Below are 18,268 nucleotides of genomic sequence, written 5' to 3' on the forward strand. Positions count from 1 at the left end.
GGGTCAAGTGCAGGCGCAGACCCCAAACCATCGGAGATGTGTGTTCATTCTAGGATGAACGTACATCTCTGATTCAGGCCCCTTGTCATTCAGTTTAATTTCCATGTATTTAAAACACACATTGTTCAGCATGCCATACCCAGGACTCGAACTCTCAACATCATACACCTCAGTTAGACACTTAGCATTCCTAAGAATATGAAGCTAATTGTAATGGTCAGTTTAAACCATTGCAGCTAAACAGATCAATGTAGTGTGCAGCCACACAGAACATGCAGCCACACAGTACATAGCTAAGCTAAAATGGTTTAAGCTGGCAATTACAACTACTGTAACTTCATATAGTTAGAATTAGAAGGCTTCATACACAGGGGCTCATAGCTCCATGTGTTAGGTGTTTGACTATAGTACGTGAGGTTGAGAATTAAAGTCCTGTGTATGTTGCGCTAAGCATTGTGAGTTTTAAATACAGGGGGATTTGCAAATGTGCAGATCTCCAACCATCGCGTAATGGAAACCATCGGGTAACAGAAACCGTCGGGTTTGTGTACATCTCTGATTCAGGCCCACAGCACAGCAGGGGACTGATTCCGAGTTGAGAGCAAGGCAAAAAAAAAAAAAAGCAAATCATTTTGTATCTGGAACAAACCATGTGGCAATGCAATGGCAGCAAATACATTTTTTATTTGCATGCAGGGACAATACCGGCTGCTTTTGCATGTAGACCACAACTGATCCATCCAGTGGCGTAACTACTGTAAGTGCAGGGGGTACAGATGCTATGGGGCTCGGACCGACACGGGCCCGGCCCTCCCCCTGCACCTACAGTACCAGGCCTTGATCCGTGGCCCCCCTCCCCCCAGAATTATCAGCGCTATATAATAAACAATAGTAAATATAATACACACATGTGAATGATGTAAAAGAAAAAAGCCCTGCAGCAGACATTGCTATTATTAGGGTTCAATAACTGATTGATTTTTTCATAACATATGCATGGAAAGAAAGCAGCATGCATACTTATACCTGTGCTCTTGTGACTTTGAGTAATGAGGCTTCTTGTCTGTTCCTTACCTCGCTGAGTCGGTCATGAGGCAGCAGCTGCAGGATTGAAGCCTCTGGTAATACTGTTTACAATGATCTCTACAAGTTTATATTCATATCTAGGGATTCTCTACTCAATGAAATATTTCTCTCCTGATAGACCTGATGCATATTAAAAATGACTGGAAGGTGTGTTGTGACCTAATCTTAGGGATGCAATGAGTCTGTGTCAGCAAACCGTACACAGAACATGTACAGTATTTATATTACAATGGGATAAATGATGACTAAAAGCTTCCACTGCACATAACACAGATGATATTCACATCTTTCCAGCCACTGAAAAATATTATTTCCACACAAGAGCAGCACATATACTGTAGGATTACAAATCTTCCTCAGGTACTGTACGTTGGGGAGAGATAAGCAAATGCTGACATTTTGGAATGATACCTGCCCCCAAAGTCAAATCCCTGTGGAAATCCATCAGGCCTTCTCTCCATTACAGAGAAAGCGGCTCTGGGAAAACGTCATCATTGTAAAAATTGGGACATCTGGGGGCTTTTTAGATATTACTTCACTCGCTTTGGTGGCCTAGAATTCAGCAAGACACCATGGGGCATATTCAATTGGGTACGAGAATAGCAAAAAACCCACACCTGCAAGGTTTTTCCTGCAGGTGCAGGTTTTTTGCTATTCACTTAGGTGTATTTTTTTTTTCTTTCATGCCTTGAGGTTGTTTTTCCACACACCTCCAGAGCAAGCGTTATTTTTCCTAAAATCGTTATTTTTAGGAAAAATCAGTTGTACTTGCTCTGTCACCCCAGCGGCACCCCCCCTGTGGACTAATTAAGCAGATGGAAGTTTCCAATTAGCTTAATTAGTCCTTACTTACTCACCTTCCGAAGTGCTGTATTCTTCATCCAGCGTCGGGAGCTGGTTCTTCTGCAGCAGGGTGAGAATATCAGTGTGTATGGTGCTTGTGTATGAGTGACTGTGTGTGTGTATGAGTGTGTCTGTGTGTGTGACCCCCGGTGTTTGTGTAGCCCCCCCGGAATGGGCGCTTGAAGAACTACATCTCCCAGCAGCACTTTCCCCTCCCACCAGTCCCTGGAGCCTCCCAGGGGCCCCCGGGACTGTCAGCAGCCCCCTCTCCAGTAAGAGATAGAGGGGAGGCCACCGGGAGCCACGGAGACCCCCGGCCAGGTAAGTGAAGATTTTTTTATTTTTTTTATTTATGCGGCGCAGGGTTTTCAGAGCTGAAAACTAGGGGTGAGCGGGTTCGGATTTCTGAAATCCGAACCCCCCCGAGCCCCCCCGATCCGAGTCCGATCCGAATCAGGCTCGACTTTTCCCGCCTGACTCGGATCTGAAATCGAGGCAAAACGTCATCATCCCGCCTTCCGAGTCTCGCGGGTTTTGGATCCTATATAAGGTACCCACGTCGGCACCATTTTCTCACTCGGCTGTGGACAGTGAAGAGGGAGGGTGGGAGTTAGGGCTGTGTAGTGTAGTGTAGTGTAGTGTAGTGCTGCTGTTGTCCACTACTTCAAAGTCCATAGGGGCTGGCTGTGTTGTGCTGTGCTGCTGTTGTTAATAGGGGCTGTGTCCACTACTTCAAAGTCCATAGGGGCTGGCTGGACTGTGTTGTGCAGTCAGTTCTCCATAGGGGCTGTGTCCACTCCAAAGTCCTGTGCAGTGTCCCAGTCCTAAAGAGGTGCTGTAGTGTTGTCCAGGGGGTGCTCTGTCCATCAGGGGTGCTCCCCCCAAGTGCTAAAAAAATAATATATTTTCTGTGTTTGTGAATTGTGTGTGCAGTAGCCGCACGTGCATCAACAAAGTAGTGCCAAGCGTGCGCCTGTGTCATAAGTAAAGGGCCGGCTGGCTTGACCGTTAAGGGTGCTGTAACCCCCGAAAGTACACTCCAGTCCAAACCAAAAAAAAAATTATTTTCTGTGTTTGTGAATTGTGTGCGCAGTAGCCGCACGTGCATCAACAAAGTAGTGCCAAGCGTGCGCCTGTGTCATAAGTAAAGGGCCGGCTGGCTTGACCGTTAAGGGTGCTGTAACCCCCGAAAGTACACTCCAGTCCAAACCAAAAAAAAAATTATTTTCTGTGTTTGTGAATTGTGTGCGCAGTAGCCGCACGTGCATCAACAAAGTAGTGCCAAGCGTGCGCCTGTGTCATAAGTAAAGGGCCGGCTGGCTTGACCGTTAAAGGGTGCTGTAACCCCCAAAGTACACTCCAGTCCAAACCAAAAAAAAAATTATTTTCTGTGTTTGTGAATTGTGTGCGCAGTAGCCGCATGTGCATCAACAAAGTAGTGCCAAGCGTGCGCCTGTGTCATAAGTAAAGGGCCAGCTGGCTTGACCGTTAAAGGGTGCTGTAACCCCCAAAGTACACTCCAGTCCAAACCAAAAAAAAAATTATTTTCTGTGTTTGTGAATTGTGTGCGCAGTAGCCGCACGTGCATCAACAAAGTAGTGCCAAGCGTGCGCCTGTGTCATAAGTAAAGGGCCGGCTGGCTTGACCGTTAAAGGGTGCTGTAACCCCCGAAAGTACACTCCAGTCCAAACCAAAAAAAAAATTATTTTCTGTGTTTGTGAATTGTGTGCGCAGTAGCCGCACGTGCATCAACAAAGTAGTGCCAAGCGTGCGCCTGTGTCATAAGTAAAGGGCCGGCTGGCTTGACCGTTAAAGGGTGCTGTAACCCCCAAAGTACACTCAAGTCCAAACCAAAAAAAAAATTATTTTCTGTGTTTGTGAATTGTGTGCGCAGTAGCCGCACGTGCATCAACAAAGTAGTGCCAAGCGTGCGCCTGTGTCATAAGTAAAGGGCCGGCTGGCTTGACCGTTAAAGGGTGCTGTAACCCCCAAAGTACACTCCAGTCCAAACCAAAAAAAAAATTATTTTCTGTGTTTGTGAATTGTGTGCGCAGTAGCCGCACGTGCATCAACAAAGTAGTGCCAAGCGTGCGCCTGTGTCATAAGTAAAGGGCCGGCTGGCTTGACCGTTAAAGGGTGCTGTAACCCCCAAAGTACACTCCAGTCCAAACCAAAAAAAATATTATTTTCTGTGTTTGTGAATTGTGTGCGCAGTAGCCGCACGTGCATCAACAAAGTAGTGCCAAGCGTGCGCCTGTGTCATAAGTAAAGGGCCGGCTGGCTTGACCGTTAAAGGGTGCTGTAACCCCCAAAGTACACTCCAGTCCAAACCAAAAAAAAAATGATTTTCTGTGTTTGTGAATTGTGTGCGCAGTAGCCGCACGTGCATCAACAAAGTAGTGCCAAGCGTGCGCCTGTGTCATAAGTAAAGGGCCGGCTGGCTTGACCGTTAAGGGTGCTGTAACCCCCGAAAGTACACTCCAGTCCAAACCAAAAAAAAAATTATTTTCTGTGTTTGTGAATTGTGTGCGCAGTAGCCGCACGTGCATCAACAAAGTAGTGCCAAGCGTGCGCCTGTGTCATAAGTAAAGGGCCGGCTGGCTTGACCATTAAAGGGTGCTGTAACCCCCAAAGTACACTCCAGTCCAAACCAAAAAAAAAATTATTTTCTGTGTTTGTGAATTGTGTGCGCAGTAGCCGCACGTGCATCAACAAAGTAGTGCCAAGCGTGCGCCTGTGTCATAAGTAAAGGGCCGGCTGGCTTGACCGTTAAAGGGTGCTGTAACCCCCGAAAGTACACTCCAGTCCAAACCAAAAAAAAATTATTTTCTGTGTTTGTGAATTGTGTGCGCAGTAGCCGCACTTGCATCAACAAAGTAGTGCCAAGCGTGCGCCTGTGTCATAAGTAAAGGGCCGGCTGGCTTGACCGTTAAAGGGTGCTGTAACCCCCAAAGTACACTCAAGTCCAAACCAAAAAAAAAATTATTTTCTGTGTTTGTGAATTGTGTGCGCAGTAGCCGCACGTGCATCAACAAAGTAGTGCCAAGCGTGCGCCTGTGTCATAAGTAAAGGGCCGGCTGGCTTGACCGTTAAAGGGTGCTGTAACCCCCAAAGTACACTCCAGTCCAAACCAAAAAAAAAAATATTTTCTGTGTTTGTGAATTGTGTGCGCAGTAGCCGCACGTGCATCAACAAAGTAGTGCCAAGCGTGCGCCTGTGTCATAAGTAAAGGGCCGGCTGGCTTGACCGTTAAAGGGTGCTGTAACCCCCAAAGTACACTCCAGTCCAAACCAAAAAAAAAATTATTTTCTGTGTTTGTGAATTGTGTGCGCAGTAGCCGCACGTGCATCAACAAAGTAGTGCCAAGCGTGCGCCTGTGTCATAAGTAAAGGGCCGGCTGGCGTGACCGTTAAAGGGTGCTGTAACCCCCAAAGTACACTCCAGTCCAAACCAAAAAAAAAATTATTTTCTGTGTTTGTGAATTGTGTGCGCAGTAGCCGCACGTGCATCAACAAAGTAGTGCCAAGCGTGCGCCTGTGTCATAAGTAAAGGGCCGGCTGGCTTGACCGTTAAAGGGTGCTGTAACCCCCAAAGTACACTCCAGTCCAAACCAAAAAAAATATTATTTTCTGTGTTTGTGAATTGTGTGCGCAGTAGCCGCACGTGCATCAACAAAGTAGTGCCAAGCGTGCGCCTGTGTCATAAGTAAAGGGCCGGCTGGCTTGACCGTTAAAGGGTGCTGTAACCCCCGAAAGTACACTCCAGTCCAAACCAAAAAAAAAATTATTTTCTGTGTTTGTGAATTGTGTGCGCAGTAGCCGCACGTGCATCAACAAAGTAGTGCCAAGCGTGCGCCTGTGTCATAAGTAAAGGGCCGGCTGGCGTGACCGTTAAAGGGTGCTGTAACCCCCAAAGTACACTCCAGTCCAAACCAAAAAAAAAATTATTTTCTGTGTTTGTGAATTGTGTGCGCAGTAGCCGCACGTGCATCAACAAAGTAGTGCCAAGCGTGCGCCTGTGTCATAAGTAAAGGGCCGGCTGGCTTGACCGTTAAAGGGTGCTGTAACCCCCAAAGTACACTCCAGTCCAAACCAAAAAAAATATTATTTTCTGTGTTTGTGAATTGTGTGCGCAGTAGCCGCACGTGCATCAACAAAGTAGTGCCAAGCGTGCGCCTGTGTCATAAGTAAAGGGCCGGCTGGCTTGACCGTTAAAGGGTGCTGTAACCCCCGAAAGTACACTCCAGTCCAAACCAAAAAAAAAATTATTTTCTGTGTTTGTGAATTGTGTGCGCAGTAGCCGCACGTGCATCAACAAAGTAGTGCCAAGCGTGCGCCTGTGTCATAAGTAAAGGGCCGGCTGGCTTGACCGTTAAAGGGTGCTGTAACCCCCAAAGTACACTCAAGTCCAAACCAAAAAAAAAAATATTTTCTGTGTTTGTGAATTGTGTGCGCAGTAGCCGCACGTGCATCAACAAAGTAGTGCCAAGCGTGCGCCTGTGTCATAAGTAAAGGGCCGGCTGGCTTGACCGTTAAAGGGTGCTGTAACCCCCAAAGTACACTCCAGTCCAAACCAAAAAAAAAATTATTTTCTGTGTTTGTGAATTGTGTGCGCAGTAGCCGCACGTGCATCAACAAAGTAGTGCCAAGCGTGCGCCTGTGTCATAAGTAAAGGGCCGGCTGGCTTGACCGTTAAAGGGTGCTGTAACCCCCAAAGTACACTCCAGTCCAAACCAAAAAAAATATTATTTTCTGTGTTTGTGAATTGTGTGCGCAGTAGCCGCACGTGCATCAACAAAGTAGTGCCAAGCGTGCGCCTGTGTCATAAGTAAAGGGCCGGCTGGCTTGACCGTTAAAGGGTGCTGTAACCCCCAAAGTACACTCCAGTCCAAACCAAAAAAAAAATGATTTTCTGTGTTTGTGAATTGTGTGCGCAGTAGCCGCACGTGCATCAACAAAGTAGTGCCAAGCGTGCGCCTGTGTCATAAGTAAAGGGCCGGCTGGCTTGACCGTTAAGGGTGCTGTAACCCCCGAAAGTACACTCCAGTCCAAACCAAAAAAAAAATTATTTTCTGTGTTTGTGAATTGTGTGCGCAGTAGCCGCACGTGCATCAACAAAGTAGTGCCAAGCGTGCGCCTGTGTCATAAGTAAAGGGCCGGCTGGCTTGACCGTTAAAGGGTGCTGTAACCCCCAAAGTACACTCCAGTCCAAACCAAAAAAAAAATTATTTTCTGTGTTTGTGAATTGTGTGCGCAGTAGCCGCACGTGCATCAACAAAGTAGTGCCAAGCGTGCGCCTGTGTCATAAGTAAAGGGCCGGCTGGCTTGACCGTTAAAGGGTGCTGTAACCCCCAAAGTACACTCCAGTCCAAACCAAAAAAAATATTATTTTCTGTGTTTGTGAATTGTGTGCGCAGTAGCCGCACGTGCATCAACAAAGTAGTGCCAAGCGTGCGCCTGTGTCATAAGTAAAGGGCCGGCTGGCTTGACCGTTAAAGGGTGCTGTAACCCCCAAAGTATACTCCAGTCCAAACCAAAAAAAAAATGATTTTCTGTGTTTGTGAATTGTGTGCGCAGTAGCCGCACGTGCATCAACAAAGTAGTGCCAAGCGTGCGCCTGTGTCATAAGTAAAGGGCCGGCTGGCTTGACCGTTAAGGGTGCTGTAACCCCCGAAAGTACACTCCAGTCCAAACCAAAAAAAAAATTATTTTCTGTGTTTGTGAATTGTGTGCGCAGTAGCCGCACGTGCATCAACAAAGTAGTGCCAAGCGTGCGCCTGTGTCATAAGTAAAGGGCCGGCTGGCTTGACCGTTAAAGGGTGCTGTAACCCCCAAAGTACACTCCAGTCCAAACCAAAAAAAAAATTATTTTCTGTGTTTGTGAATTGTGTGCGCAGTAGCCGCACGTGCATCAACAAAGTAGTGCCAAGCGTGCGCCTGTGTCATAAGTAAAGGGCCGGCTGGCGTGACCGTTAAAGGGTGCTGTAACCCCCAAAGTACACTCCAGTCCAAACCAAAAAAAAAATTATTTTCTGTGTTTGTGAATTGTGTGCGCAGTAGCCGCACGTGCATCAACAAAGTAGTGCCAAGCGTGCGCCTGTGTCATAAGTAAAGGGCCGGCTGGCTTGACCGTTAAAGGGTGCTGTAACCCCCAAAGTACACTCCAGTCCAAACCAAAAAAAATATTATTTTCTGTGTTTGTGAATTGTGTGCGCAGTAGCCGCACGTGCATCAACAAAGTAGTGCCAAGCGTGCGCCTGTGTCATAAGTAAAGGGCCGGCTGGCTTGACCGTTAAAGGGTGCTGTAACCCCCAAAGTACACTCCAGTCCAAACCAAAAAAAAAATTATTTTCTGTGTTTAGCCGCACGTATATATCAAATCGATATAACATAAATGGAGGACCAAACTTTCTCCGATAAAAATAAAATAGAGAAAGATCAAGAACCACTTCCTCCTAGTGCTGAAGCTGCTGCCACTAGTCATGACATAGACGATAACATGCCATCAACGTCGTCTGCCAAGGCCGATGCCCAATGTCATAGTAGAGGGCACATACAATCCCAAATGGCAAAGTTCAGGAAAATGACCTTGAAAAAGACATTTAAATCAGCTGAAGAGAAACGTAAACTTGCCAATATGCCATTTACGACACGGAGTGGCAAGGAACGGCTAAGGTCGATCCCTAGTATGTTCATGACTAGTGGTTCAGCTTCACATGACGATGGAAGCACTCCTCCCACTAAAAAAATCAAAAGAGTTAAGCTGGCAAAAGCACAGCGAAGAACTGTGCTTTCTAAGAAGATATCACAAATCCCCAAGGAGAGTCCAAGTGTGGTGGTGGTTGCGATGCCTGACCTTCCCAGCACTGGACGGGAAGAGGTGGCTCTTTCCACCATTTGCACGCCCCCTGCAAGTGCTGAAAGGAGCACCCACAGTCCACTTGCTGATATGCAAATTGAAGATGTCACTGTTGAAGTACAACAGGATGAGGATACTGGTGTAGCTGGCGCTGAGGAGGAAGTTGGCGAGGAGGATTCTGATGGTGATGTGGTTTGTTTAAATCAGGCTCCGGGGGAGACAGTTGTTGTCCGTGGGATGAAAAAGCCCATCACGGTCATGCCTGGGCAGAAGACCAAACATTCCACCTCTTTGGTCTGGCAATATTTCTATCCAAATCCGGACAACAACTGTCTTGCCATATGTACCATATGTAAAGGTGAAATAAGTAGGGGTAGGGACGTCAACCACCTAGGAACATCCTCCCTTATACGGCACCTGCAGCGCGTTCATAAAAAGTTACTGTCAAGTTCAGAAACTTTGGCTAAGACCGTAAGCAGTCCAGGGACACCTAAATCCCGTTGTCCTGTTGTATCCAAGCGCCTGCAAACCACACCGTCAACTCCCTCCTCGTCAATTTCCTCCTTAGTCAGGATCGGAAGTAGTCCTGCAGGCCATGTCACTGGCATGACTGACTCTCCTATCCGGGATTCCTCTGGAGGATCCTGCATTGCTACGCCTACTGCTGCCGCTGCTGCTGTTGCTGCTGCTGGGAGTCGTTCATCATCCCAGAGAGGAAGTAGGAAATACCACTACTTTTACTAAACAATTGACCCTCCAACAGTCCTTAGCGAGGAGGATGAAGTACGACAGCAGTCATCCTGAAGCAAAACGTATAACTGAGGCCTTGACTGCTATGTTGGTGTTAGACGTGCGTCCGGTATCCGCCATTAGTGCAGTGGGATTTAGACAATTGATGGAGGTAGTGTGTCCCCGGTTCCAAATCCCGTCTAGATTCCACTTCACTAGGCAGGCGATACCGAGACTGTACAGAAACGTCAGAAAAAGTGTCCTCAGGGTCCTGAAAAATGCCGTTGTACACAATGTCCACTTAACCACGGACATGTGGACAAGTAGAACAGGGCAGACTAAGGACTATATGACTGTGACAGCCCACTGGGTAGATGTATCACCTTACGCAGCAACAGCAGCAGCGTCACCAGTAGCAGCATCTCAGAAACGCCAGCTCGTTACAAGGCAGGCTACGCTGTGTATCACTGGTTTCAGTAAGAGGCACACCGCCGACAACCTCTTAGAGAAACTGAGGGAAATCATCGCCCAGTGGCTTACCCCACTTAGACTCTCCTGGGGATTTGTGATATCTGACAACGCCACCAATATTGTGTGGGCATTACATCTGGGCAAATTCCAGCACGTCCCATGTTTTGCTCACACAATAAACTTGGTGGTGCAGAATTTTCTGAAAAGCGACAGGGGCGTGCAGGAGACGCTTTGGGTGGCCCGAAAAATTTCTGGCCACTTTCGCCATTCAGCGACTGCGTGCCGAAGACTGGAGCGCCAGCAAACACTCTTGAACCTGCCCCGCCATCACCTGAAGCAAGAGGTTGTGACGCGGTGGAACTCAACCCTCTATATGCTTCAGAGGATGGAGGAGCAGCAAAAGGCCATACAAGCCTATACATCCACCTATGACATAGGCAAAGGAGGGGGTATGCACCTGACTCAAGCGCAGTGGAGAATGATTTCCGTGTTGTGCAAGGTTCTCCAGCCCTTCGAACTTGCCACACGTGAAGTCAGTTCAGACACAGCCAGCTTGAGTCAGGTCATTCCCCTCATCAGGCTTTTGCAGAAGCAGCTGGAGAAAGTGAAGGAGGAGCTAAGACGGAGCGATTCCGCTCGGCATGTGGGACTTGTGGATGAAGCCCTTCATTCGCTTTGCCAGGATTCCAGGGTGGTCAATCTGTTGAAATCAGACCACTACATTTTGGCCACCGTGCTTGATCCTAGGTTTAAAGCCTATGTGGTGTCTCTCTTTCCGGCCGACACAAGCCTGCAGAGGTGCAAAGACCTGCTGGTGAACACACTGTCAGCTGAAGCGGAACGTGACACGTCAACGGCTCCTTCTTCATTTTCTCCCGCAACTGGGGCTGCCAGGAAAAAACTTAGGTATCCTAAGCAACCCGCTGGCGGTGATGCAGGGCAGGCAGGACCAAGTTTGGACATCTGGTCCGGACTGAAGGACCTGGCAACAATTTCTGACATGTCTACTGCCACTGCATATGATACTGTCACCATTGACAGAATGGTGGAGGATTACATCGGTGACAGCATCCAAGTAGGCATGTCAGACAGTCCATACCTGTACTGGCAGGAAAAAGAGGCAATTTGGAGGCCCCTGTACAAGCTGGCTCTATTTTACCTGAGTTGCCCCCCCTCCAGTGTGTACTCCGAAAGAGTGTTTAGTGCAGCCGGGAACCTTGTCAGCGAAAGGCGTAGGAGGTTGCTTCCACAGAATGTGGAGAAGATGATGTTCATCAAAATGAATTATCAGCTCTTCCAGGGAGACCAGCCTCCAGAAGGTACAGAGGGACCTGTGGTGGTGGATTCAAGTGGGGACGAGTTAATACTTTGTGAGGATGAGGATGTACACACTGAAGAGGGTGAGGAATCGGTGGATGAGGAGGATGAGGATGACATCTTGCCTCCGTAGAGCCAGTTTGTGCAGGGACACATTAATTGCCAGCTTGTTTTGTGGGGGCCCAAACGAACCAATCATTTCAGCCACAGTTGTGTGGCAGACCCTGGCGCTGAAATGATTGATTTGTTAAAGTGTGCATGTCCTGTTTATACAACATAAGGGTGGGTGGGAGGGCCCAAGGACAATTCCATCTTGCACTTCTTTTTTTTCTTTGCATTATGTACAGTTTGGGGCCTAGTTTTTCTAACTGCCATCCTGTCTGCCACTGCAGTGTCACTCCTAGATGGGTCACGTGTTTGTGCCGCCCACTCGTGTCGCTTAGCATAGTCATCCAGCTACCTCGGTGCAACCTTTTGGACATGAAAACACTATTGTGAGGTGTGAGGTGTTCAGAATAGACTGGAAATGAGTGGAAATTAAGGTTATTGAGGTTAATAATAGCATAGGAGCAGAGAAACCAACAAATTCTGTGATTTTAGCTGTTTTTATGCTTTTTTAAAAAAAAATACAGATCAAAAACACAAAACCCAGAACCCAAAACACGGAAGGGTGATTTTGGCAAAACCAATCCAGATCCAAAACACGAAGAAAGATCCAGATCCAAAACCAAAACACAAAACACGAAAAGTGGCCGGTGCACACCCCTACTGAAAACCCTGCGACCACTATTTTTTTAATTGAACACCGCGGGTAGCAGGAGCGCGCATACCCGTGGTATTTCTAAATTGGGTGCGAGGGGCGCAAGGTTTTTGCCTCCCTAAACCTCGCGCCCAATTGTATATGCCCCCATGGATGCAACAACGGGAGATTGGATGGGGTGGGTAACACCAACTTCTGATGGCATTACCCTATAGAAGCCTATGGGCTTCTATCAGGAGAGTGCTGTGAGAGTCGGATCCCTCCCTGCACCCCCGCGACACGTGCGTCCTTCTGCGCATGTGCAGAATGACGCTAGAGGGACTTCTGGGTCATAAAAGCCAGAAGACCCTCATTCATAAAGGACAGCTCTTATCGATAGAGCTGTCCTTTGTGATTTTCTCCATGCATAAAGGTGTAACTAACGCCTGCATGCATGCGAAGAGTGGCGGGATGCATCACATCCGAATGCATCATGCAGCCCACCCCAGGAGCTGTGGTCCGACCTGTGCCAGAAACAAGAACATTAGGGGCTTTGGACAACTTATTCCACTACCTATTCCTATCAGACTTTGGTCCCATTTGTCCATGAACTTTATTGTTGTAGCAGAGGGGCCTATTCATGATGATAATTATCGGGGACCCCGATAATTAACATTCTAACTCGCCGCAGCTACTGGAGCAATTCATCATTGCTCCAGCGTGGTGACAGCTGATGCGATATCAGCTGTCCCTGTGAGCCGCTTCACTGCTACTTTTCGGAGCAGTAAATCTTTTCACTGCTCCTTTCAGAGCAGTGACGGGACTGCGCATGTGCGACCTACAGATCACGCATGCACACAAGCGCCCCAACATCCGGCAGAAGGAGCGGTTTGGGATCCCGGAGCATTCGTCATCTGAAGATGGCGAATGCTCCCGCAGTCAAGCTTCTAAAATATTATATTTTCGGAGCTTAATGAATTCCGTCTCCATACAAGTGTATGGGGACAGCGGCCCATTCCGGGAGAGGAAGGTAAGTTGGAAATATCTGTGATATCTCCTGCGTTACCTTCTTGATGAATGACCCGATAACTTAATTTTTACAATTGCAGGTGAAAATGTGCATTTTCACCTGCTTTTGTGAAAATTAAGTGATGATGTATAGGCCCCTAAATCTGGATGTAACATCTTCTGGATGGTAGTGGATGGATTTAGTAAGATTTTATTCCCTTGCCTGGTCTTCCTTCTGCTCAATTCCTGGCCAAGCAGTTCATCCAGCATATATATAAATTCTATGGAATCCCACCCAATAAAGTATCAGAGAGATGGCCATATCATTACCCATTTCTGAAGAGCTTTCTCTTCCATATTGGGAATTTCCCTATCACAGGCAGACTAACAAGCAGACAGAAGGGGTCAGTCAGAATTTGGAGCAGTACCTGAGAAGTTATATTTCACACTCCAGTTGGAATTGGATGGATTCTCTCCCATGGGTGGAATTTGCTACAATAACGCTCCAAATGCTTCATCTTGATCCTCTCCGTTATATTATCTTTATAGAGATTTAGAGATCATCCGACGGCTTACTCTCAGGGCCGGCTCCAGGTGGAGGAGCACCCTGTGCCATTATTCTTTGGCGCCCCTAGTCCCCAAGCGTGTGGTGAAGCCCCGTGCGGCTGAAGATGGGGCATGGTCTAATTTCTATAGGTCACGCCCCTAGATTACGCCATTTTGGGGGCGTGCCTGTATGGCACGCCTCCCATTTTACATCATGCTGGGGGCGAGCCCAGCACTCCGTCAGCATCTGGGCTGCCCCCAACCGTCTCCCTTCACTAAATAGAGACGCGCTATGTCCATTCAGCTTCCCCTGCACCCCTGCTTTCTGCTTAGCTTCGGCGCTGCGAGTCCCCAACCTCCCGACTACCCTTGGCACACTTCGGCCCGCGGGTGGAACAGCGGGACAGTGCCCCAAAAAAAAGGACTGTCCCGCTGATATCGGGTAGTTTGGGAGGCCTGAGTCTCTATGGGGTGAAGCCCCTGTGACGACCACAAAGCCGTAACTAGACTTTTTGGTGCTCTGTGCCAGAGAAAGCACTGGCGCCCCCTCCACTCGATTTTTAAATAGGGACATAAGATAGAGCACCTGAAAAAAGGCCATGGCCTCAACGGGAAGGGCCAGGGAAGAGATAGGGGGAGGCCAAGAGATGCTGGGGATAAAAGAAGAGGGAGCTACAAGTGAGAATGATAATAAACAGGATAACTGACAGGCTCAAACAGCTCCCCCTGCCCTGCGGTGCCCTGTGCCATGGCACTGGTCGCACCACCCTAGTTATGGCTCTGGTCGACCACACTGGTCGCACACCCTTAGAGCCAGCCCTGCTTACTCTATTGAAAATATTCAGCAAAAATCTTTTGAATTAATGAACACTTTGTCTTAGCAAAACAATTTGGAGAAACTTCATACGCTCTTATCACAAGCAAGTAGATCAGCAAAAATATTTTTCATTGTAGAAAGGAAACTTAGGCCCTCATTCAGAGCCACTCGCTAGCGGCAGTACGCTCGTTCCGAGCGATGTTCGCACATCTGCGCATGTGTACGGATCGTTATACGCATGCGCGAACCAGTCAGTGAGGCCGAAATTCATGTGCTCGCAATAGGGCGAATGCCTGCTATTTTGAGTGACAGAATGAGGCGTATGTGGGTGGTAACAGGGGAAGGTGCGTGAAAATGGGGAGTGGAGATCCGAACGCAGGCGTGCTTAAAGGTCAAAACGGGCGTTTTATGGGTGTGCATAATTAATACAGCAGCGTCATTGACCACGTCACTGGGTTGTTTTATAGCCAGAACTGCTCGCAAGATTGTGGTAGCAAAAACCAACCACAAGAATAGCGAGCAGTTCATACGCTGGTCGATGTACTCGATTAATCTAATAAATAGCGGACATGACGTATGGTGCGAGCGGCCAGGGGGGCGTTTTTAACAAATAAACGAGCGTATGTTTTGCTCGCTCGTTCAGACTTAGAGGTGTGAACAGACTGCAATTTGCGAAGGGATCATTTGAATAGCCACCCCTTGTTTTTGAACGAACGACCTCAAATAGCGAACGGCTCTGAATCAGGCCCTTAGTCATTCTAAGGTGGGATACAGAGTCTGGCTTTCCACCCAGAACACCAAACGCAAGCAACCTTCTGTAACGTAAGTACATTGGTACTTTAATTGGGCAGTCCGGCTTCCTGATTGCTGATGCCCGCATCCTCGCATTAGCTGTACAGAATCTCTCATTGGCATAAGGTAGTAAATCTGACTTTCGTGGCTTCACAAAAACCAGTCACTTTGCATCTGACTGAGAATCAGGCCCTTGGTGGCTGCAACCACGCACACTGGACCTGATTCGCAATTGCAACTACGTACGCAGATCGAGCGATTGTTAGCCTTTGCACATGGGTATGCACAGGAATCCATCGCAGATTGAGTGCCAGGCTGTGAACATTCGGAGGTGGTGAGGGGGGAGTGGTTGCAGAAACGCAGGCGTGCCTGTCCATGCGCATGCATGAGACCCGGATAGCGACGGGAAAACCGTCGCTCTGGGTCTCGCACCAAAGGGGGCGTGCTGTCGATGTTGAGTGGTGGGCCGAGGGGGTGGCTGCCCAGATGGAGGCATTCCCATGAGAACGCCTACCGTCTGGGGGCGGCCCCACTGACATCACAAGTGATGTCAGTGGGAGAGCTTTCGGCTGTTAGAGCTGAAAGCTCTCTGGGGCTTGCGGCAACGAGACCCTACCACAAGGGTCTCGTCGCAAGCCAGATGGTCGCGATGATCTTGACCATCGCAACCATCATCATGGCCGCTCGCTATAGCTGTGGGTGGTCACCCACAGCTATGCGAGCGGCCAGGAGGCCGTTCTAAAAAAAAAAGACCGGCTCTGATTCAGAGCGAGTGCTCTGTCAGAGAGACCGGATCTGAATCAGGGCCTGAATCAGGCCCATTGTGTGGTTCATAAATGGATCCTATTAAAATTCTCGCTGTGCTGCTATATTGCTCTGAAAATTGGTGCAAAACTGTGCTTGCTTATGTTGAGAGACATTTGCTCATTACACAGTGTTCCTAGGGTCCACACGGCTCGCATAGCGCTCCTGAGTCAGAAAGACAACGCTTGTATACAGGATGTGAGGTAATCAAAATGTGGCTGCCCTTCTCTTATAGAACTACAATCCCCAGTAAGCTCTGTGACTTTAAGCTGACCGGGCATTTTGGGACATTAGAAAAAAATAAGTGAATGGCTGTATCTGTGAGTGGGGTCCTTGGCTTGGTTTCTTTGTTGAAAGTGAAGTACACTACTGCACAGACTCCATGTTTTTCCAGGGAGGCTTCATTCCCTATTCCAAGATGGCCACTGACCTAAGTACTGCCAAACGCGGCGCCATCCTATCTCTTTATTCAAGCACCACGGTGGGAGACAGTAATCTCATAAGCATCCTGCACCGCAAAGCTGCACACACACACAAGACTGGTGAGCTGTATGACACCCCACTCTGCTCAAGCTCAGTTCCATGACCAGAGTGTGTACAACAGTGAGTACAACTGTACACTGCATAACACCAATAAACCACTCCACTGGTTAAGTAACTGGACTGTTCATAGTTGTAAGGCATCCGTTGGTGTGTACCGAAACTCTGCTAAATCCTCAAGCCTGTACACACATATTTCTAACATTCTCCACCAGCGCCAAACCAGCCAGGGTAAGTCAGAGCGTAGCCCTGGTACTTTTTTTGGCTGACTGAGGACGCGGTCAGGGTGAATCACTAACGTGACCTAAGTAGACAGCCACATTTTGGTCGGCCAGGATTGTTTTCTGTGTATTCATAAACGCTTTGCTTGCTTGAATAAATGTTTAGAAAGTAAAGTGATCGCAATTACTTTATTTTTACACATCACAGGGATGGGTTCCTTTCAGAGACCCTGTCACTGAATATGTATCATTTCTTAATGCCACGATAAGAAAATAAGATTATTCGGGTCTAATTAATAAATGTGCCCCTTAGTTTATTGGTTCCCAAATTTTCTTGAATCACGGTGCCTTAAACTGAGTACTTAATGATATTTCGCCCGATCGAGCCGACATATCGTCAAAATCGTGCAGTGTGTACCCACTATGACGGCCGTTTCGCACTCCCACTGGGTCATCGACCACATTGTCAGGTCGTCCCTACGTGCGGCTAAATCTGACGATGCAACTGACGACCCTATGCAGCGCGATGCGGCAGGGGCCGACATATCGGGCGGTGGGGCACTGAATCGTCTACTGTGTACCGGCCGCCCAATATGTTGGCCCGTCGGCAGGAGGGTGGCTCGTCGGATCGCTGGGTACACATATCGTTTAATGTGTACTCAGCTTTTAGAGCATCAGCAATTTTTTCATGGCACCCCTAGGCCAACAGTTTTGTATTGAGAAATTCAAAACAAAATGAAGTAACTTGTGCTGACCTGTCACCCTCAGTTATGTGGTTTTGGACAGGATTGTTCTTCTGTTTGTCCACATTCTTTGATGGGCAGCTGTCACCGTTGCTTCGCCTATCACATTGACCATAAATAATTTTATTTGGTCCTGGATCCCTAACCTGTGGCACCCCTGTAAGTGTCCCACAGTAGCCCAGGGTTCCACGGTACCCAGTTTGGAAACCCGCTGCGCTTAGTGACATCTATGAAGCACCAATCCTACACTGTACCTATGTGACACTTTAAAGACTTTGATTTAAAAAAAAAAAAAAAAAAACCTTTTCCCTTCTATAATAATACATTTGCTCCAATGTGGCTACTGGTCGGAAAACGGCAAATTGTATGCAGTAAATCAGAACTATAATAGTGGAGTTGAAATATTTGCTAGGGCAAGGGAGTTACACAGTAGGTGGGACATGATCCATATCATGTTTCTGTTATTTCTTATTTCACGTTATTTCTCGTCTTGTTTGTCTCTTAATCAATACTTCCCAACAGCTTTTCATCTGAGGTTTCTCATTTCCCTCTGTCTTCATGAAGAAATTATATATTCATTGTGATCATTGCTAGGTCAATCAGTCACTGGCAGCCTGGGGAGTAGCGTAATTCAACTCAGATCTCGGCGCACAGCTGCCAAAAAATATAAAGTAAAGGAGACGAAAAAGAAAGAGAAAAAAAAAAACAACGATCCCTGCACACTTTGCTCACACATCTGGAGGAAAGATTGCAG

This window comes from Taudactylus pleione, unplaced genomic scaffold (genome assembly GCF_031769625.1).
Source record: "Taudactylus pleione unplaced genomic scaffold, aTauple2 ptg001060l, whole genome shotgun sequence".
NCBI classification, from domain to species: domain Eukaryota; kingdom Metazoa; phylum Chordata; class Amphibia; order Anura; family Myobatrachidae; genus Taudactylus; species Taudactylus pleione.